General features: G+C 35.5%; 1 pseudogene; it reads left to right on the forward strand.

Moving 5' to 3' along the window:
• The first annotated feature begins 21,866 nt into the window (after positions 1 to 21,866).
• On the forward strand, positions 21,867 to 24,004 carry LOC131170623 (mechanosensitive ion channel protein 10-like; annotated as a pseudogene).
• Positions 24,005 to 24,552: the final 548 nt, after the last annotated feature.

Here is a 24,552-nt window from a genome sequence, read left to right on the forward strand (position 1 = left end):
GAACACAATAGAAAAGAGAAAATCACATAAAAGAATTGTTAAGTAGGTCAAATAATTAGGTCAGGGGTCCGAAAGAAATATCAAATAACTAGCAAATCGGATCGACCAGCGAGGGGCAATTTAGTCAATTCACCCCTAGAGCTGACTCCTGACCTAACTGTCAAATAAAATCGGAGAAAAGAAAATTTTGGGATCAAGAATTAAATTAAAGAACTATTAAAAAAATAAAGGAAAAATAAAAAGAATTACAAAGTTGATTTATTACATCATGTGATGACATCACAAATGATGTCAAAATTTATTTTAATTTTCCCACATTTTTGACCAAGTCAACTCAAGTTAATTACCCATAAAATAACAAAAAAAAAGAAAAAAAAAGAGAAAGAAAAGAAAATAAGGATTAATGACATCATGCATGACATCATAAAGCTATAATTAAAATTTAGAAAATTATGGGATAAATACCATACAAAAGGGACCAATTAAAATTAAAGGATAAAAAAAAAAGAAAAACAAAATAGTTATCTTCTTCTTCAACCTCCTTGCCGCCCCATTTCATTCATTTCTCTCTTCTCTCTTTCTTTCCACCATTAGCAACACTACCAAGCTCTAACACTCCCATTTCTTCCATAAACCCCATGCTAAATTAATAGAAAACATTTAATTGACACTTGATAGGAAGAATTGAAGCAAAAGAAACAAGAAAATTTGGAAGGATTTTGAGAATTGGAAAAGCTCCATGAAAGGTAAGCTAATCTAACCTTCCCTTTTTGGTATTAATGGTTGATTTAGGATAGGATTGAATGAAATTATGTGAAGAAAAGTGAAAAACTATGCATGATTGGTAACTAGAGATTTCAGCCAACTTAGTAGTAAGTAGGAATTGATGAATTTGGATGCAATTAAATATGTAGGCAAGTTTGATTGAGTGTGTAGATAATGTTTATACATTTTGATTTCATGATTTGAAGCTATTGAAGAATTAGAGTTTTGGCACTTAGGGTTTTGGGAGGAAAAATGTGAGAATTAGCCAAATGATGTGTTTGACCTTGCTTGAGTTGAAAAATGGTCATGTATGACCAATTGTGGTGTGTAGGAAGTGTTAGAATTAGGTTTAAATTCGGATTGCTTATGGTCATTCTACAGGCAGCATGACCAAGGTCCCTTTCAAGGACCAAAACTGAAAATTTACCGACGCAATTGGTGTGAAGCCAATTGGGAATGAAACTAGACACAAAATGAAACATTTTTCATTTAGGGATCATGCCTAGAAAGTGACCAAAACCTAGTGAAAAAATTGACCAAATCCGAAACTGGGTGTTCTGACCTATACAAAAATGACCAATCTGTTCATTTAGCCATAACTTGGGCTAAGCAGGTCCAAATGACCTAAAATTTTACCAGTAGAAAGCTAAGATATAGCCCTACAACTTTTATGAAAAACACAAGTCCAAATTATGTCCTTAACAAAGTCATTTAGCCACCCAAAGTTAGTGACTTAAAACTGCCAGAACCAAGTTTGGTGCCCAGAAAATCTGGGTTAGACCAATCCAGCTAGCCATGTTCAAATTGCTATAACTTGAGCTACAAAACTCCAAATGGAGTGATTCAAAAAGGGAAATAAATTTGAGACAATAAGGAACAATTTCTATGAAGAAAACTTAGCCAAATTCTAACAGCAACATGACCAATGGAATAGTATAAAATAGGACACCAAAACTGAAAATTTGAAATTTTGTCTAAAAGACTAAAATTTGAGAAAAGAACCAAAACCAACAAATTAGGTAACCAAAATGTGGTATGTGAGTGGAAATAGAATTCCCATACCTATTAAGCATTAGAAAGTCAATAAATTGACTTGAATAGTGTCGTAAATAGTAACCCCGAAATACAAATTTTAAAGAACGTTAAGTTTAGCATATTAAAGATAGGTATAAGTAGAGTTGAATTTATTTGTGGAGTTATGATAAATTGTGATACTGAAACACTGTGAAACTGTGTGTTTCAGTGGAAAAGAATACCGGGAAAGAACCCGAGACATCGAGTCAGGGCCAAGAGGCGACTCGTATAAGGTTTGTGCACAACTAACTATTTTGTTACTTTTCACTTCTAAGTTGATTTGAACAAGTTTATTTTATGATTTATAATTTAGTTGTGTTGAGGATTTTAATTTGTTGAATGAAATTGTATAAATTAAATGTAAATTTTCTTATGCATTTAAGGATTTATTGCATGGTTTTGAGGATTGTAAATTTTAAGTTTGATGTGTTGCCAACCTTGAGCATGAATTTATGATGATTTAATATGTTAATGGTTTGTAAACACTTGATAAATAGAAATTGTTTTGAATATGATTTGAAACCACAGTTGACATGGCAATATATGTTGTGAATTCTCATTAGTTTGTCTAGTGAGATATCTCCTCCACTAGATGGGGCGAGTTCCTTCCTCTCTGGTTTGCCAGTTGGGAAAGAGTTTGAATAAGTAATCATATATACTAGCTAGTCTTTGTTCTTCCCTTCTAGCCTCGGTTATTGGGAGAGTTTGAAATGTCGTGGTGTACAACACGGCATCTATTTGAATTTGGGTCATGGGTTTAACTGTGTGAATTGTTGGCAACACCTTTTAAATTATGCATAGTTTAATAAATTACGGTTGAAATAAATAATTTGTCAGTGATTCAAAATATTTTTGTATTGTTCTGAGATTTAAAAGAAATGTAGACAAATAGTTACTGTTTGATCAAAACATTATTCAAAGGAATATTTTATATGAATGAAAATATTAATTTATGAATGTCATGGATTTTGAAGAATTTAGAAATTTTAAATTTTTATTTATTATGAATTGTCAAGTATAACTTGTATTAAGTTTTAAATTATTAGTTTGTGCACCACTGAGTTCACCACTCAGCGATAGCTTTGTATGTTGTCGTAGGTGAAAGGAATAATAAAGCAGCTGAGTAAGATTTCTGAAAAGATATAATGAGACGATCTTCGGGTATATCATAAGTATACCCTTGTACATTAGATTTTGATGTAATTCTGTAATTATATGTATGAAATTTCCTTTGAGCAGTTGTATCAACTCTTTTGTAATATATTTTTGGATTATAATCAAATACAAATTATTGTAATATTATCTTAAGATTTTATGTACTTATAAAGTTTTGTACTACTAAATTTTTAATACTCCATTGAATGTAAATATTAATTTTGTTATCTTAATGAGATATTTCAATGTGTGATTTAATTTAAACTTTGTATTGAGTTGCTTGCGTTGATTTGTGAAATGAGATTGAATAATGGAGTTGTGATTGAGAAAAATATTGGGAGTGTCTTTATTTTCAGGTTTTGAAGAACTGTTTTCTCAAAATATAGATGGCACTCTGTCGAAATTTGTGTAAAAATTGCGGAGATTTTAAATATCTAAAAATTATATTTATGTTTGGACTTTAAATAAAGGTTTTTAATATCTGAAAAAAATTTTACCCACCAATTTAAAAATGATCTGAAATTGCTTTAAAATCTCTTGTAGTATATTTAATGGGTTACCGGTAGGCGAAGTACGGTAATTCATTAGGTGTACTACGGGAGCATGTTACATCTTACGAGGAGTAGGGTGTGACACTAACCCCAGGTAAAATTTTGAAATGAAATTTATTTTAAGGGGGGGGGGGGGAATTGTAACACGCCTACATTCATTAGTTCTATACATTTTACTGTTCCAGTGACCAGTGTCAGTCCAGACAGTCTAGAGGCTTAAAACCATAATTAAGTCATCTAGAAAAGCCATAAATAAAAATTAATAGAAATTATATGAAGATGAAATGGAAATAAAGAAAACAAAGCATAATGGGTTAAATGAGCCAAGGCCACAGCGATGGGTGACCGAACAAGGAAGTAATTGCGGGGTCAGTCGCTGTCCTATTTTCAAGTGGGACTTTCTGATACCCCAGGCCTAACAATTATTGCAAAGCTAATGGTAATATGAAAACCACAGAAATGAACCAAGAATCAGTTCAAAAAATTGAATCAGGGTTCCGGAAGTAATATAGTGCTATCGATAAAATGGATTAAACCGGTAAAGGACAATTTGGTCAATTCACCCTTAGAGGTGACTTTTGGCCTAAATGTCCATTAAAAAGTAGAAAATTAAAATTATGAAAAATAGATTCACATTGAAGAGGTGAATGGAAAGAAAAGGAAAAATAAATGAAAAATTCAAAAAGACAAAGCTTTATGACATCACCTTATATAAGCATGATGTAATAAAGAAATTTATTAATTAATTACATTAATTAGAGACAAATTAAAAAGAGATAAGAACAAATTAAAAAGAAAATAATTAGTCTTCTTCTTCCCACCTTGATGTCGTCCACTCTCTCTCATCTCTCTCTCATTTCTCTTCCATTTTCCACCATTACCAAGCCACTCCAAGCTTCCAAACTCCCAAAATTTTACCCTAATTTTTGTAGTTTCTTCACTAAAACCTCTAAATTAGACTTGGTAAGAAGATTGGGAGTAAATAAATCAAGAAAACTTGAAGATTTGGGGATACAAATTCTGCTCATTTAAGGTAAGTCTTTTTCTTAGCTTCAATTGGGTTATAACTATAGAATTGAGGTTGAATAAGTGAAAATTAGTTGGAAAACATGAAAAATCATGCATTTATGGGACTTTATAGAATTTGGCAGCCATGAGGATTTGGGGGAAATGATGTGTTTTAGTTTAATCAATCATGTACACAAGTTCAATTGAGTGAGTAGGTGTTATTGGTATGTTTGAATTTGTATGAAATAAGCAATTGCATAATTAGGGTTCTTGACCAATGAGAAATTGGGGAAAATTTTGAGAATTTGGTGAATTGATGCAAATTGACCTAATTAAGGCTTAAATTGGTCAATTGGTGTGAATTGGATTGTGATTGAATGATTGAAACTAAGATTGAATGGTGTATGTGTAAGGGTCAATTCTGGCAGCTTGACCCATGCCCATTCAAATGAGTATAACTGAAATTCTGTTACTCCAATTGGTGTGAGGCCAATTGGAGATGAAAATTAAGACCCAAAGTTACAATTTTTATGTCGAAACCTTGCCCTAAAACTGATCACAAATTAGTGAAAAATTGGGTTGAATCCGGATTAGGTACCCTGCCCCTGTACAGAATTGACCATATGAACAGTACTTATTCAAATGCCCATAACTTGGTGTAGAAAGGTCCAAATAACCTGATTTTTGAACCATTGGAAATCTATGACATAGTAGAACAACTTTCATGAAGAACACAATCCTAAATTCTGACCATAACCAAATCAAATTGCCAACCAAAATTTGGATCACCAAATCTGCCAGAACCTAAAATTTGCCCACAATTTTGGAATTGACCAATCCGGCTAGTTATGGTTAAATGGCCATAACTTGAGCTACAAAACTCCAAATGGAGTGATTCAAAAAGGGAATTAAAACTAAGACAATAAGGAACAACTTTGATGAAGGAAAGTTGGCCAAATTTTCACTGTAGAAGGTCCAAGAGAATAATAGAACTAACAGACCCAAAACTGAAATTTTAGAATTTCACTCAGGGAATTTGGAATTTCAATTGACAATCAATGCCAACATAATTGTAATCCAAAGTGTGGTATGTGAGTGCAATTAAAATTAGTATAACTATTTAGTATGAAAAAAGTCAACATTTGTTTATAGTTACTATTCATTTGACCAATTGGTCAAATGAATAGTAACTATAAACATACCACATACAAAGAATTCAACTCTTAGAGGGAACTTATAAAGAAAATTTAGTGTGCATAAATTTAATTGTTGAATCAATTATGGGAAATGAGTTGAATGAAAATTGAAGCGCTTTAAATTGTGTATTTCAGTAGAAAAAGATACTAGAAAGGATAGGGAACAAGTGAGTCAAGGCAGAGAGGCGACTCATTAGAGGTTTGTGCACAATAATTTTTGCTTTCTCATTTTCTACTTAAAAATTTATTTGAACATGTATTATGTGCAATTTATGCTTATTATAGCTTTGAAAAATGTAGTGTTTCCTATTTTGTAAATGAAACTTTGAAATGAAAATTTATTAGTGCTTTGTATGAAATGTTTGAACACTATGATTTTGAATTTAGTTTTGGATTCAGTTTTGGATTCACACTTGGCATGGCAATATAATTATGTTCCTCCCCTATTTATGGGGTTGAGATTAGTTATATTCCTCCCTCTCTGGCTTTCCAGTTTGAGGTTGATATTGAATGAGTACTCATATAGCTAGCTAGCCACCTCCCTCATTGATTTTGATTAGTGGGGTTGAGATTACTTTGTCGTGTTGTATAACATGACAATGATTGAAAATTTTGTGTCATGACCTAAGTTGTGTATTGATTTGCAACACTGTGATTTATAAATTATTTTGATAAAATGGTATTGTAGAAGTTGACATCAATTTCATGAAGTATGATTGTGAAAGGATTTAAAAATGTGTTTATCGATGTCAGCTATTTTAAAATTTTATTGTGCACCACTGAGTGTTTGCTCAATGATGACTTTTTATTGCTGTCGCAGATAGGGGAAATGACAACGCACAGAGTGAGCTGCTCTGGTGACAGGAGAGCACCGTTTGAGGACTTTTGTGCAGGTATATTATTTATACCCTTTGCAATTTAGTTTGATGTAAATATTTTTATTCATATGTATCTTTTGTACTAGTTGAGCACTTGTACAGTATAATTTGTAAGATATTATTTTTGTTTTCTTTTCTATAAAATTAATATTTTTGTGTTTATATTGGATATATTAAATAAAATTGATATTTATTTTAAATTTTATTGAATTAAAAATTGATGGATATTGAAAATGTATTAAAATTGTATTGAATGGAGGAATATTGAAGTTGAGATTGGGAAAAATTAGTATTGGAAGTGCTTTCTTTTCAGGTTTTGAAGAACTGTTTTCTCAAATTACAGCCGGTACTCTGCCTAAATTTTTATAAAATTTGCGGAAAGTTGGATTAACAAAAAAGTTGACTTATGATATAAATTGAATTTAAAGGTTTTTAGTAATGATTTAACATCGCTTTTTACTTTAAAATGAGTTGAATTCAGTTTAAAATCCCTTATAGTATATTTAATGAGTTATCGATAGGTGAAGTGGGGTAATTTATTAGGTATATTACGGAATCATGTTATGCCTTACGGAGGAGTAAGGTGTGACGTAATTGCTAATAACTTTTGTAATTAATAATATTTGTGTGGATTATGAAACGTTTTGGGGAAATTTAAAATAAAAAAAAAAATTGAATTTTTTAATAAAATCACTAAAAAAGTTTTATTTATTGAGTTTAATTAACCAAATATAAATTTATATAAAGACATATTGTGTATTGGGTTTAATTTTAAACTAGTAAAATAGTAAATTGTGATTTCCATTTGACAATTTTACACTTGCATGTGATTTTTTTATTTAATTTTAACTAAAATTAAAATTTTATAGTCTAAAAATATTATTTTAATTTCACTTAACACATTTTTTTAATACAATGGAAACAACACAAATGTGAATTTTTAAGTGTTTTTGTTGGTTAAATAAAAAATAAATAAAGTTTCATGTTCTAAGGGATGTCACGGTGTTACCTCTCTAAATTATCTTTTTACATTTAATTATTCTTTTATAATTAATTTGTCATTTTATATCAAATGCTAATATGAAATTACGATTACACTATATAATATCTCACCAAACTAGAGTTGATCATTGACATGATTTTATGAATCCTTCAAAAGTCTACACACTCTAAAACTTAACCAATCCAGTTTACATAGAATTTGGTAATTAATTTAAAGTTTCAAGAATTATGGAAATTAATATGTAATATTAATATCTTAGATGGTTAAATTTGTTTAATCAACTTACATTGAAACAAAAAATTAATCAACTTAAGGGTTAGTTTATTAGTTACAAGAAGCCAATCCATATAAAAATTAGGGAGTCTGCAATTGATTGACTCGGTTTCAAATTAAATTAAATTAAAAAATTGATAATAAAATTATTAAATTATAAAATTGAATCGAATTGAAATCGATTAAAGAGCTTAATCGAATCAAACTGAAATATTCAGTTTGGTTCAATAATTTGGTATTTAACTCTTCATTCTCATTTCAATCAAATTCTTAGGAAAAAAGAAACTAATACATTCAAAAGGGAAAGCAATACTTATATAAGTTTCAATACAATACTCACAATATATATATATATATATATATATATATATATATATATATATATATATATATATATATATATATATATATATATATATATATATATATATTACATCAATTAATTAAAATAAATATAGGTTGAATTGAAAATTTATTCAATCAAGAAATCAATACACTAGACACAAGATTTTGTAGTCAACATCCATGTACAAAATCATTATCCAAAAAAAAAAGCACTATGATTACAAATCGAAAATAAAACAAAATATAATGAGCAAATTTATATGCAAAATCCAACTAATTAAGGCGTCTTGCGAATCCAAAATCCAACGAAGTATTTTGCTCAGCCAAAGGTCCTGTCACGACCCAACCTATGGGCTGGACCGGCACTAGGACCTGGACCAGCCTAAAACCCCCGAAGCCCGTAGTAAGCCTAACTATTCATTAATTCAACTTTAAGGCCCATTTGGGCCCAATTTCAAGAAATCAACCGGACAGAGTCCGGCCATAAAATGGACCTTTCAACGGGGAGTTTTTGACTCACCCGACCTGTAAACACAATATATAAATAATTGGGGAGCTCAGCTCACCCTCCACATACTCACATCAACATAAAAATAAATGGGAGCTCAGCTCCCTCATCCAGTCCATCAACATGCATAAAATATTAAGTTTACAGGTCCAAAATAACAATTTATAATACAGACCCAAATCAAATAAATATTTCTAACACATGCGGAAATTCTAGAAGTTTATAGGTTTATACAAAAATAAATAAACGACTTGCGAGGGAGAAAAGCAGGTTAACCTCAAAAATATCTTCCTGTGGCCTGGAAAAATATTGAACAGGAGTGAGCGTTCGACTCAGAGAGTAAAATATCAATTTTAACCATAATCTCTATAACTATCTAATACTAATGCAACCTGCAGAGTGAAATGCAACATCAACAACGAATTCACATCACAACAGCAAAAAGACAATTTGGAGCACTCACACACCCAGTAATATCAATCATAATATATGGGAGCTGATCCCCTATACAGCTCTCTTAAATCCAACCTATGCCAGCGAAGAACTCAGCTCGGACTTCCACTTAATAACCAAATCGGGGTCCCAGCAAAGAACTCAAGCCGTGTCTACCCCGAAGGACCGGGTCCCAGCGAAGATCTCAAGCCGTGTCTACCCGTCCTATCCATAGTCCACACCACATCACACGCACGCCAACACACGCACACTGCTCCAAATTACCACAACAACATACATGGCACTTTCACAGTTATGAATGCAACATAAATCGTGCCTAGAGTTTATCTACATAGATATAAGCATATAAGTGATGCATGGGCATGCTTGAACATATAATAATATCGAAATTACAATTAAAATTAATATTTTACTCACAGACTTGACAACGGTCACTGTGGCGGCTGGGCGGAGGAAGAAGGCTGTCTCGGCTCACCTGACAATTACATTACAATTATTTAATAGAAATGACTCAATACAAATCAAGAAAAGACCAGATACGTCCTAAGTCGTGCCGAAAATCCGACAGAGTCTCCCCTATACCTAGGACCTACCCAACCTGCAAAAGGGCTCAAAACACACTTCTATATTCACAACCCATATATCCACAACTCAATCACATCACACAGCCCCTCCTGGGCCCATCAAATCAGTTATCCATCACAATATGTAAAATTTCAATTTAGTCCTTATAATTTATCATTTTTGCAAAAACTGCCCAAACAAACTCTAAAAATTCTAAAACTTTGTCCCGCAGTCCTTAGCAATATTACTAGGCTATTGCAAAAAGAATCATAATTTTCTAAACTACCACGAATATTTTATGAATTTTTAATCCTATTTAAGCACTAAAAAATTACGAAAAAGCAAGGTTCGGGTTTACCTTTGCCGATTCCGACTTCGGGGACGCGCTCGGAACGTCTGACAATGTGGGGGTAGCCAAAACCTCGGTCCAATTCTGAGACTTTTCCGGTAACGGGTCAGTCTGACCGGAAATTCACAGACCCGGACAACTGTCGAATTTCCGCGAATTGAGGATACCTACATGAAGCCCATAACACGGGGGTTAGCACATAAATTTTTCAGAATTTTCTAAGCTCATTTAATGCTCGGAAAAACACTGCGAAGTTCCGTGGGACCCACCGAAAAACAGTGTCAGAAAAATTCGAAATTTATGTCGCCGCAAAGCTCTCGACAAGTGGAGCGCTTTGGTACTCTTGGTTTTCTCGTGGGGTTTACGGTTTGTGAGAAATCTAGCCCAAAAATCAAAATGGGCTAAAACTTCCCGGGCAAAAATTGGACAAACTGCTCGATGGATTTCGGTGTTCTTAGTGTCTATGGAAAGCTCTCGATGAGTAGATGAGTTTAGACACAAGACCCGGTCTGATTGGTGGCCGGATCGGCCGAATTTTGGCCGGGAAGACGAACGGTCGCACGCGCATGCGCTGCCGTCAGAGCCGTTTCCGTTCCAGCGGCGGCCGGCATGGGGAGGGGTGAGGCGCGGCACGCCGAGTGGGTGGCAGGGGAGGTGGCGGTGCGGCAAGGGGAGGAGGGAGGAGAGAGAAAAAGAGAGAGAAAGAGAGGAGGAGAAACGCGCGCGGGAGAGGAAGAAAAAGGAAGAAGAAGGCCGGTCCTATTCGACCGATCCGATCTGGTCCGGTTCGATTCGATCGGTTCGATTCAGAATATAAAATTTTAAATTTTTACTCTGCCTCAGGACCGAAAACGAAGTCCAAAAATTCCAGAAAACTCAGAAAAATTCGTAGACTCCAAATATATTTTTAGTTTTGCCACGTGGTCTTTAAATTAATTTTTAAAAATCATCAAAGTTTATATTTTCGGAAAATCGAACCTGATTTTTAAAATCTGAAAAATCTCAAATAATTTTCTTAAAATTTAAATAATTAAAATATCAATATTACTCATAAAATAATAAAATTTAAAATTTTTGGGGTGTTACATTCTTCCCCCCTTACAGAAAATTCATCCTCGAATTTTTTACACAAGGCAGAATAAAGTACATGATCACACATTGAACAGATAAGGGTACTTGCTACGCATGTCCCGTTCTGACTCCCAGGTGCACTCTTCCACTGACTGGCTCCTCCACAAAACCTTAACCATAGGGATCTGTTTTGATCTTAGCTGTCTCACTTGGTAGTCCACTATGGCTACAGGTTGCTCCTCAAATGTCAAATTCTCTTTTAGTTCTATTACATCCGGCTGTAGTACATGAGAAGGATCTGGAATGTATTTCCTGAGCATGGAGATGTGAAACACAGGATGAACGTGAGAAAGGTTGGGTGGTAGCTCCAACCGGTAGGCAACTGCTCCAACTCTATCAGTAACCTCAAAAGGTCCAATATACCGAGGTGCCAACTTGCCCTTCTTTCCAAATCTCATGACTCCCTTCATTGGAGAAACCTTCAGGAATACATAGTCGCCTACTGCAAACTCCACATCCCTCCGTCTGGGGTCTGCATAACTCTTCTGCCTACTGAAGGCTGTTTTCAATCGTTCCCTGATTAAAGGAACTATCTCTGAAGTGTACTGCAATAGGTCTACATCATGCACCTTCGCTTCCCCCATTTCTGTCCAACACAGAGGAGACCTACACTTTCTTCCATATAGTGCCTCATAGGGTGCCATCCCTATGCTGGAATGGTAACTGTTGTTGTAGGCAAACTCCACCAAAGCTAGCTGATCATCCCATTGACCTCCAAAATCCAAAACACTCATGCGAAGCATGTCCTCCAGTGTTTGGATTGTCCTTTCGGACTATCCCTCTGTCTGAGGGTGGAAAGCAGTACTAAAGTTCAACTATGTGCCAAGTGCCTCCTGCAACTTTCTCCAAAATCGAGAAGTGAACTGGGGCCCTCTGTCAGATATTATGGAAGCAGGAACTTCATGCAATCTGACTATTTCTTGAATGTAGAGTCGGGCGTACTGTGCCACAGAATATGTAGTCTTCACAGGCAAGAAGTGAGTTGATTTAGTCAGGCGATCTACAATTACCCATATCGAATCATATCCTCGCGTGGTACGAGGTAGCCCAGTCACAAAATCCATAGTAATCATTTCCCACTTCCATTCTGGGATAGGGAGCTCTTACAGCTTTCCTGACGGTCTCTGGTGTTCAAACTTCACCTTCTGACAAGTCAAGCACTTGGACACAAAGTCTGCTATGTCTCTCTTCATGCCATTCCACCAATAGCTATCTTTCACATCATGGTACATCTTGGTGGAGCCTGGGTGGACATTGTACAATGTATAGTGTGCCTCTCGCATGATTTCATCTCTGAGATTGTCCACATCGGGCACACCTATTCTAGAACCTTGCACTAGGGCACCATCATTGGCAAATCCAAACTCACCACCTTCACCTTGTTGTACTCTTTCTATGATCTTCATCAATTATTGGTCTCTGTGCTGAGAAACTCTAACTCTGTCTCTCAAGTCTGGCCTCACTGAAAAATGAGCCAATAATACCCCCCTCATCTGAAAGATCTAGGATTAAACCTTGATCCATCAACTCCTGTACTTCCTGAATCAACGGTCTCTTCTCTACTGAAATGTGCGCCAAACTGTCAGAAGATTTTCTGCTCAAAGCATCTGCTACAACATTGGCCTTCCCAGGGTGGTACTGGATGGTGCAATCATAGTCTTTCAGAAGCTCCATCCATCTCCTCTGTCTCAAGTTTAAATCCCTCTGTTGGAAGATGTACTTCAAACTCTTATGGTCGGTGTATATCTCGCACACTTCACCATACAGGTAGTGTCTCCAGATTTTTAGTGCAAAGACTACAACCGCCATTTCCAAATCATGGGTGGGGTAGTTCTGCTCATGCCTCTTCAGCTGCCTTGAAGCATAAGCCACTACCTTTCCATTCTGCATCAAAACACACCCTAAGCCAACTCTGGAGGTGTCACAGTACACGGTGTATCCTTCACCACTCATAGGTAGTATCAACACAGGGGCAGTGGTTAGACACTCCTTAAGCTTCTGGAAACTCTCCTCACAGTCATCTGTCCAAATGAATGGAACATTCTTCCTAGTCAACTTAGTTAGGGGAGCCGCTATCCTGGAGAAATCTTGCACAAAACGCCTATAGTAGCCAGCTAGACCCGTAAAACTTCGCACCTCGGTGGATCATTGTAGGCCTAAGCCAATCGATTCTTCGATTTTCTTGGGATCCACTTGAATACCTTCACTAGAAACCACGTGTCCCAAGAATGAGATGCTTTCTAGCCAAAATTCACATTTTGAAAATTTGGCATATAGCTGGTGCTCCCTCAAAGTCTGCAACACCATCCTCAAGTGCCACACATGCCCTTTCTCGGTCTGAGAGTATACCAAAATGTCATCTATGACTATGATGACAAAACGGTCCAAAAATGGCTTGAACACCCGGTTCATCAAGTCCATGAAGGCTGCTGGTGCATTAGTGAGTCCAAAAGACATCACCAAGAACTCATAATGACCATATCTTGTCCTGAATGCCGTTTTGGACACGTCCTCATTCCTGATTCTCAACTGATGGTAGCCTGATCGCAGGTCTATCTTGGAAAAGAATCTAGCCCCTTGGAGCTGATCAAACAGATCATCGATCCGAGGAAGTGGATACTTATTCTTCACAGTCACCTTGTTCAGCTGTCTATAGTCAATACACAACCTCAATGACCCATCTTTCTTTCTCACAAATAAAACAGGAGCGCCCCAGGGTGAAGTGCTCGGACGTATGAAACCCTTGTCCAAAAGCTCCTGTAGTTGCTCCTTTAGCTCTTTCAATTCTGCTGGTGCCATCCTGTAAGGCGGCATTGAAATGGGGTTCGTGCCCGGCACAACATCAATGCAAAACTCTATTTCCCTTCCTGGTGGCAATCCTGGAAGCTCCTCAGGGAAGACATCCATGAATTCTCTGACAACAGGAACATTTTCCATGTTGACACCTTCTATAGAGGTATCTCTCACCAATGCCAAATACCCTTGACATCCACGCTTCAACATTTTTCTAGCACTAATTGCTGACACCAAATTATATGGAGCCACGCTCCTGTCACCGTCAAAGCTAAACTCTTCCACACCAGGTATGTGGAAATACACCTTTTTGTTCCTGCAGTCTAAAGTGGCATAGTGAGTTGCCAACCAATCCATCCCCAAGATTACATCGAAATCCATTACTGGTAGAGGAACCAAGTCTGCTGGAAGGATCTTTTCATCCACTACTACTGGGCTACCCGGAAAAATCATATCTACAACTATGTTGTCACTAAGCGGGGTAGCTACAGATAAAGGGTATTCTAAAGTGGTAGGGTTTCTACCCAATCTCATGGCAAATACAGGAGAGACAAATGAGTGCGTAGCACCCGGATCTATTAAAACACGAGCCTCATAGGAACAGACCAGAAGAATACCTGCCACAACTGCATTTGAAGCCTGAGCATCCTGATTGGTCAGGGTGAAAACCCGAGCTTGACCCCTACCCTGAGTGGCAGAACTCTAATACTGACTTCTACCTCCTGATCTGCCTCCATATCCACGTCCCCCTTGTCCTCGGCCCTGTTGGCCACTGAACTGATTGCCTGCCATGCTGGAAGCACCCGGATACAACTGACGAGGAACATTTGCAATAGAACCTTGTGACCCCATCTGTGGCTCGCTGAACACGGGGCATTCCCTAGCAAAGTGACCTGGTTGGCCACACCTGAAACATACTCCTGAACCCATCATACAGGGTCCTGGATGTCCTCTTCCACACTGTGCACAAGGTGCTAAGGAAGATCCTGAACCAGACCCAGAACTGCTATACCCCGAACTGTGACCACTGTTGGATCCGTACCCTGGTCTGAACCCTCAGGATTTGTGTCTAAAACCACTCATCTTATTTCTGCTTCTTCCTCTGTAATTAGTTTAGCCACCACTATTTGTAGTAGCCATGTGGGGAACACCTGAAGAACCCTCTGCTCTGTTTTTCTTTGCCCTTCCGCTGTCATCCACAGCATAGCTAATCTCAATCTGTCTGGCTCGATCAACCACCACATCAAAAGACTGATCCGACATCATGGCCAGGTTTGCATACCTCCTGTCAAGCCCCTTTAAGAATCTCTTCACCTTCACAGTTTCTGTAGCTACTGCTGTAGGGGCATATCTGCTCAATTCCAGAAATTCTGTAGCATATTCATCTACAGACCTGCCATTCTGTCTTAAGGCCTCAAAGGCCCACTGTTTTTGATCTCTAAAGCTTTCTGGCACAAACCGATTGATGAACAATTCCACAAACTGAATTCACGACAAACCCTCCATCCGAGGTAACACGTAGTCATTCATCCATTGTCTAGGCATAGGCCCCATGACATGCTGCATACACTCTATAAGTCTTCTATCAGTCAACTGCAATTCTGTTGCTGCCTGTCTGCAGGAATCCAAAAACCGATATGCGTCATCTGACACATCATAAGTACCAGGCACCAACTTCTTGAAATTGATTATCTGTTTGTAAGGTTCCCCTCTTGGTGTGGTGGACTGCTGCTGCTGTGGAGGGTGGACCATATACTGCGCCATCATATCGATGGTCCTCTGCAACCCAGCTAGAGTAGCTGCTGTGGGGTCCATGGGACCCTGTGCCATAAAAGATTGATCCTGTACTGGTGGCAGCTGCTCTTCTACTTGAGCAGCTCTAGGCCTCCTACCCCGCCTCCTTTGGGCAGGTGCTGACACCTCGTTAGGCACATCTGGTTCTGGTGCAGTGGCAGCTCTCCTGCTTCTACGCATTTTCCTGAAATTCAGCAGCATTAGCCCACAAAATTCAAAACTGCACATTACACAGCTCTATAGACTCATATTTACACACAATATATGAAGCAGAGACTAGAAGCAAAGATGACAATGCAAGACGAATGTGGACCCTATTTTCCACATGTGACTCCTATTAGACTCTTCTCAACATTTTTAGACAAACATTCCCTAAGAATCTGGAGCCTAAGCTCTGATACCACATTTGTCACGACCCAACCTATGGGCCGGACCGGCACTAGGACCTGGGCCAGCCTAAAGCCCCCGAGGCCCATAGTAAGCCTAACTATTCATTAATTCAACTCTAAGGCCCATTTGGGCCCAATTTCAAGAAATCAACCGGACAGAGTCTGGCCATAAAATGGACCTTTCAACGGGGAGTTTTTGACTCACCCGACCTGTAAACACAATATATAAATAATTGGGGAGCTTAGCTCACCCTCCACATACTCACATCAACATAAAAATAAATGGGAGCTCAGCTCCCTCATCCAGTCTATCAACATGCATAAAATATTAAGTTTACAGGTCCAAAATAACAATTTATAATACAGACCCAAATCAAATAAATATTTCTAACACATGTGAAAATTCTAGAAGTTTATAGGTTTATACAAAAATAAATAAACGACCTGCGAGGGAGAAAAGCAGGTTAACCTCAAAAATATCCTCCTGTGGCCTGGAAAAATATTGAACAAGAGTGAGCGTTCGACTCAGAGAGTAAAATATCAATTTTAACCATAATCTCTATAACTATCTAATACTAATGCAATCTGCAGAGTGAAATGCAACATCAACAACGAATTCACATCACAACAGCAAAAAGGCAATTTAGAGCACTCACACACCCAGTAATATCAATCATAATATATGGGAGTTGATCCCCTATACAGCTCTCTTAAATCCAACCTGTGCCAGCGAATAACTCAGCTCGGACTTCCACTTAATAACCAAATCGGGGTCCCAGCGAAGAACTCAAGCTGTGTCTACCCCGAAGGACCGGGTCCCAGCGAAGATCTCAAGCCATGTCTACCCGTCCTATCCATAGTCCACACCACATCACACGCATGCCAACACACGCACAATGCTCCAAATTACCACAACAACATACATGGCACTTTCACAGTTATGAATGCAACATAAATCGTGCCTAGAGTTTATCTACATAGATATATGCATATAAGTGATGCATGGGCATACTTGAACATATAATAATATCGAAATCACAATTAAAATTAATATTTTACTCACAGACTTGACAACGGTCACTGTGGCGGCTGGGCGGAGGAAGAAGGCTGTCCCTGCTCACCTGACAATTACATTACAATTATTTAATACAAATGACTCAATATAAATCAAGAAAAGACCAGATACGTTCTAAGTCGTGCCGAAAATTCGGCAGAGTCTCCCCTATACCTAGGACCTACCCAACCTGCAAAAGGGCTCAAAACACACTTCTATATTCACAACCCATATATCCACAACTCAATCACATCACACAGCCCCTCCTGGGCCCATCAAATCAGTCATCCATCACAATATGTAAAATTTTAATTTAGTCCTTATAATTTATCATTTTTGCAAAAACTGCCCAAACAAACTCTAAAAATTCTAAAACTTTGCCCCGTAGTCCTTAGCAATATTACTAGGCTATTGCAAAAAGAATCATAATTTTCTGAGCTGCCACGAATATTTTATGAATTTTTAATCCTATTTAAGCACTAGAAAATTACGAAAAAGTAAGGTTCGGGTTTACCTTTGCCGATTCCGACTTCGGGGACGCGCTCGGGACGTCTGACAATGGGGAGATAGCCAAAACCTCAGTCCAATTCGGAGACTTTTCCTAGAATCGTCGGTCGGAAATTCACGGACAACTGTCGAATTTCCTCGAATTGAGGATACCTACACGAAGCCCATAACACGGGGGTTAGCACATAAATTTTTCAGAATTTTCTAAGCTCATTTAATGCTCGGAAAAACACTGCGAAGTTCTGTGGGACCCACCAAAAAACGGTGTCGAAAAAATTCGAAATTTATGTCGCCGCGAAGCTCTCGACAAGTGGAGCACTCTGGTACTCTCGGTTTTCTCGTGGGGTTTACGGTTTGTGAGAAATCTAGCCCAAAAGTCAAAATGGGCTAAAACTTCCCGGGTAAAAATTGGACAAACCGCTAAATGAATTTCGGTGTTCTTGGTGTCTATGGAAAGCTCTCGACGAGTAGATGAGTTTAGACACAAGACCCGGTCCGATTGGTGGCCGGATCGGCCGGATTTTGGCCGGGAAGACGAACGGTCGCGCGCACGTCGCTTCAGGAGCCGTTTTCCGGTGTTCCAGGCGGCGGCCGGCAGTGGGGGAGGGCTGAGGCGGCGCGCCGGCGAGCTGGGGTGGCAGAGGAGGTGGCGGCGCGGCAAGGGGAGGAGGGAGGAGAGAGAAAAAGAGAGAGAAAGGGAGGAGGAGAAACGCGCGCGAGAGAGGAAGAAAAAGGAAGAAGAAGGCCGGTCCGATTCGACCGGTCCGATGTGGTCCGGTTCGATTCGGCCTGTTCGATTCAGAATACAAAATTTTGAATTTTTACTCTGCCTCGGGACCAAAAATGAGGTCCAAAAATTCCGAAAAAATTCCAGAAAACTCAAAAAAATTCGTAGACTCCAAATATATTTTTAGTTTTGCCACGTGGTCTTTAAATTAATTTTTAAAAATCATCAAAGTTTATATTTTCGAAAAATCAAACCCAATTTTTAAAATCCAAAAAATCTCAAATAATTTTCTTAAAATTTAAATAATTAAAATATCAATATTACTCATAAAATAATAAAATTTAAAATTTTTAGGGTGTTACAGGTCCCATCTTATTCTTTGATCGATAGTGTTGTGAGGTCAACTTCTTATTCAACTGGAGAGTTAGTGAAGAGGAAGGAGAAGGGATGACAAAGTAAAAGAGGGAAAGAGAAGAAAACTGAAGGGGAAAATAAGGTAAAGAAGAGAGAAGGAAGAATACTGAAAATGGCAGAAGAAAAGAAGGGAAAGGGTAGAGAGAAAATTAGTAGAGGAAAGAGGGGATCGCTAGGCCTTGAGGGTGAAAGTCATGAATTTGTATCATGGTTTCAACAGTTGAGATTATCTGGAAATGAATGGCCGGTTCTCTGATCTTTGTTTCTTCGTGGAGCCTTTCTTGCTTCTGAATGCTTACCGAAACAGTAAGTAAATGATAATTACGGGACAAATAATTCTTTATTGATCGTGAGTCTCACAAGTTGATCTATTATATTTACAATTTCAATCAATTAAGTTTAAGAAAAATATTTATTTACACTTAGGGCCTGTTTGATTTAACTGTTGAATACAGCTGATAACTGTTAGCTGTTAGCTGATGGCTGATGATAGCTGGTTTATATTAAGTATTTGGTAAAACTATATTTAACTATTACTGTTAATATGTGAAATGACTAATAAGGGTATATATTATATAATTTATTTTATTATTGAAATAAATATAAAATTATAAATTTATTATATTATATTATTCATTTTATTATTAAATTAAATATATAATTATTAAATAATATATTATATCATTTATTATATTATTAAAATAAAGATAAAATTATTAATCTATTATATTATATCATTTATTTTATTATTGGAATAAGAAAATAATTAAATTTTTTTAAAAAATAATTAAATAACTTTAAAAATATAGATAAAATAATAAAGTAATTATTATTGTTGATAAAAAAAAACTTATAATTAATTTTAAGTTTTTGTATATAAATAAATATTTTATATTTTATGTTATTAATAAAAAAATATTTTAACAAAGTTGAAATACGTTAATTAAAATGTTAAAATTATAAATAAAAAATATAAAAGTATTAATAATATTAATTTTTGAGTTAAATAAAAAAAGATAATATGGTCAAAATAAAAAACAAAATCAAATCAACTATCAGCTGATGAGAAACAGCTCTAAAAATAGAGCTGATACAAACTGTAGCTGATGGATACTATGGGCATGTTTGGATTAACTGTTGAATACAACTGATAGCTGTTAGCTGATAGCTGTCACTCTTAACTGATAGCTGATAATTGATAGCTGATGATAGCTGTTTTATATTAAGTGTTTGGTAAAATTATATTTAGCTGTTGCTGTTAATATGTGAAATGACTAATAATGGTATATATCATATAATTTATTTTATTATTTAAATAAATATAAAATTATAAATTTATTACATTATATTATTTATTTTATTATTAAATTAAATATATAATTATTAAATTAATATATTATATTATTTAAATAAATATATAATTATTAATCTTTTATATTATATCATTTATTTTATTATTGAAATAAGAAAATAATTATTTTTTAAGATAATTAAATAATTTTAAAAATATAGATAAAATAATAAAATAATTATTATTGTTAATATAAAAATTTATAACTAATTTTAAGTTTTTGAATATAAATAAATATTTTATATTTTATGTTATTAATAAAAAATATTTTAACAAAGTTGAAATACATTAATTAAAATATTAAAATTACAAATAAAAAAAATAAAAATATTAATAATATTAATTTTCAAGTTAAATAAAAAAGGATAATATGATCAAAATAAAAAATAAAACCAGATCAGCTATCAGCTGATGAGAAACAGCTCTAAAAATAGAGCTGATACAACCGCAAATGATAGGTATCATATCGCTTGCCCATCGCCTATCTACTATTTTTTAAACTTACCAAACACCACAATTTACCTGTTTGGGTGTCTATCAGCTATCAGCTGCACCCAACAGGTAAACCAAACACCCCCTATATCAGCTACCCATCAGCTATTAGTTTTATTTTTTTAAATTTACCAAACACTCCGGTTTACCTATTTGGATGTTTATCGGCTATCAGTTGCACCAAACACCCCTTTAATCTATATCATTAGAAATTATTATATACATTCGGATCTATTATAAATTCAAAATATAAATATTTCAAAATATAAATATGTGGATTCATCTATTTAATAGGTGGATGTCAATTCAACATAGTCAGTGATTTTATTATATTGTTTTGGAATCCTGATAAATCAAGTGTAAATTTAAAATCTTTCCTATACCTAACCAGTTTGTGGCTGGTTTTATATTGAAAGGTAGCTTTCCTTCTGTTCAATATCTCGATTAGAATTTAATTAAATTTTTAACAACCCATTAGAGATAAAATGTCACATTTTTCAGGACAATCCTTGTTATACCTATCCAGGTTTTGTCCGGATTTTACACAGTACAGTAGCTTTTGATTCTATTTAAATGGCCTTTGCGTGGGAAGTCACATACAAGTGTATGATATGTGAAATGTTTCCTTCCCCTCTCACAAACATCTTTGCTTCGCATATTCTCCTTCATAAGCTTATAGCATCATATCTATAAATGTTTTTCTTGAAAATTAGTGTCTTTTGAAGTCCAGGCGTAGGATTTTCTCACTTGGCCTGAAATTTGCAAGCTGTCTGTGTTCCCAGAAAGCCCGAAATAATGGTGGATAACTTGGAATTCCTTTTTTCCCTCAATATTTCCAGCTAACCAAGCAGAAATCGTTGCTTTCTGTCATCAATTTGCAGATTCATACTTTCAGCTACCCTTCCTTCCATTCTTTCACGAAAAAAGTTATAATTTCTGGGAAATTTCCATCGTTTTGCCGTTGTCCGTTTGAAATGTATGTCTGAATTTTGGGTTGTGATCTGCTGGTAAAATAAAAGATAGAGGTTTCCGTTTTCGACTCTTAAGTACTAAGTGGGAGAAAAAGTAAGCTGCCATCGAAGCAAGGAAAAGATGTCTAACGGAGCAGATTGTCGTATCCCGATGCCAAATGGCAAGGATGAACAGAACAAGAAGGGCTGGAAATTTTACACCTTCTTCGTTGGGTCAATTGTATTTTCGTGCATTATTTTTGGGCTTTTAATCGCTAGCTTAAAAGTGGATAGATTGCAAAATTGTAAGATTTGGGATTTCGAATTATGGAAATGGTGTGTGTTACTATTGGTTGTTCTGTGCGGTGGACTGACTGTGTACCTGTTCCAACTTGCTGTGGAGTCTTTGATTATTGAGAAGTTCCTTTCCGAGGTCGGAGTGGTTTATTACTTTCATGGATTAAAGAAGAGTGTTTTGGTTTTTATTTGGCTGGCTTTGGTCTTTTTAGCTTGGGGTTTGCTGTTTGATCGTGGGGATAATAAGCAAAACGAGGATAAAAAGAAGACTGTAAATGGTGCTACTAGAGGTATTGGTGGTTTTCTCATTGGAGCTGCTCTATGGTTATTGAAAACTTTGTCAGTTAAGCTTGCAGCTTCTTTCCATATGAAGAATTTGTTCGAGAAAATTAAAGCGGTAGACCGTAGTCGTAAGATCTTTAATTCCATTTCAACGAAGCAAAAGCCCCAGGACGGCACAATTAAGTACACAACAACAGAGTTATTTGATGCGATTCGGAATAAAAAGCTGCCTAATCTCTGCTATGAGGAAAAAGAAATCACAGATGAGAACACAGCAGCGAATATTGCTAATGAGATTTTCAAGAAATTTAAACGTGGTGATGATGAAAGGTAATTTTCCAATTTGATTTTGCATTATAGTTTGTTCTAGGACTACAAATGCACGTATAATTTTTTTTTTCTCTCTCTTTGATGATGAACTAGATACATGGACATGAATGACTTACTGAACTACATACCTGATGATGTGGACGATTATAAGCATTTCATGGCAGTTGCAGAGAAAAAACAGGACGAAGGTGAACAGATCAAGAGATCAGTTTTCAGGAGTTGGGTGGTAAATTCTCTATCAAAATTAATCTTTTATACAGCATTTTGAAAGAAATAAAGCCCAATTATATTTTCTAATGACGTTGTGGTTTACAGGTTTCACTTTACAACAGCTATGACTCTGTGAACAGCGCCTTGAAACAAAGGAAAACGGCTGTTGACGAGTTGAACAAATTGGCTTCCGTGATTGCGCTTGTTATTATCATTATAGTGTGGTTGCTTTTCATGGAATATTTAAGCACCAAAGTACTCGTCTTCATATCTTCTCAATTCCTACTTGTAGTTTTCATGTTTGGAAACACTGGCAAGACTATATTTGAAGCCATCGTGTTCGTATTTATCATGCACCCCTTTGATGTTGGCGATCGGTGTGTTATTGATGGTATACAGGCAAGTCCCTAATCTCAAAACCCTCTCATGCATGATTCATTTAGCTAATAATAATGATTAATATTTTGATACTTACACTGATTTCAGATGATTGTTGACGAGATGGAAATACTAAAGACGACTTTCTGAAAAATGATAATGAAAAGATATACTATCCGAACTCAGTTTTAGCTACCAAACCCATTAGCAACTTATACAGGAGTCCATCAATGTCGGATTCTTTCGAATTTGCTATTGATCTTCACACTTCAAAGGAGAAAATTAAGAATTTACAAGATAGCATCAAAGAGTATGTAACCTCAATGCTTAATTTTTATCTTTCTGCACCTCGGACTTTATTTTTTGGTTTTAATAGAGATGGATTAATTTGAAACTCAGGTACATGGAGGACAATCCCAGGCGCTGGAGTCCTGCTAGTCACAGCCTGCAGTTCAAGGAGATAGAGGATATGAATAAATTGAAAGTGGCTCTCTATTTCAAACACACCATAAACTTTCATGATGTTGGAAAGAGGTGCAAACGAAGATCCGAGCTCGTCTTGGGGATGAAAAAAATGTTTGAAAATCTTGATATTAAATATTATCCATTGCCTCAAAAAGTTCACCTCGTCTAGGGAGCTTGTTTGGGAAATAGTACCTCTCACCCTTCTGCTGTTCAGAGACGTTCCTTCTCTTTCTAAAGTATGATTAATTAGGTTAATTATTATCGTTTTCTTTCTGTGTGTAAGTCAAGTCTTATGTATTACTTGAAGATTCAAATAAATTGTTTTATGCATCTTTAGTTCTATCAAAAGTCTCGAAACTTTATGCAGTATTTTTAGTTAATTTTTCATATTTTTTATTTGAAGTCTTAATAGCATTTAAAATTGATGAAAGAAATATCCCAAATCATTGAAATGATTTTCCACTCAATTAAACTTTAATCAGCTCTAAAAAAAATTAAAGTATTAATTCTAAATTAATTGAGATTTAAATACTATTTTATTTCATGAAAATATTTTTTTAAAATATATTTTTTGCATTTTTAAACTTTTAAGAAACTCATAAAAATTGGATCAAATAAAAAATATTTTTCTGATAAAAAAAATTAAATTATTTTTAAAAAAATAACTTCTTTTTTTATAGTAATTTTTTATTTTTAAATTTTAATAATCTTATTAAAATATAAAAATACTTATATATATATGTAAATAAATATATAATATTAATTTAATATTATAATTAAGCAACGAAAAATATTTTTATAAATATATAAAATCATCTTTTGAGAAATAAATAGGGCCTAAACTTAACATTAATTAATACTCAGCA

Source organism: Hevea brasiliensis, chromosome 11, assembly GCF_030052815.1.
Source record: "Hevea brasiliensis isolate MT/VB/25A 57/8 chromosome 11, ASM3005281v1, whole genome shotgun sequence".
Lineage (NCBI taxonomy): Eukaryota > Viridiplantae > Streptophyta > Magnoliopsida > Malpighiales > Euphorbiaceae > Hevea > Hevea brasiliensis.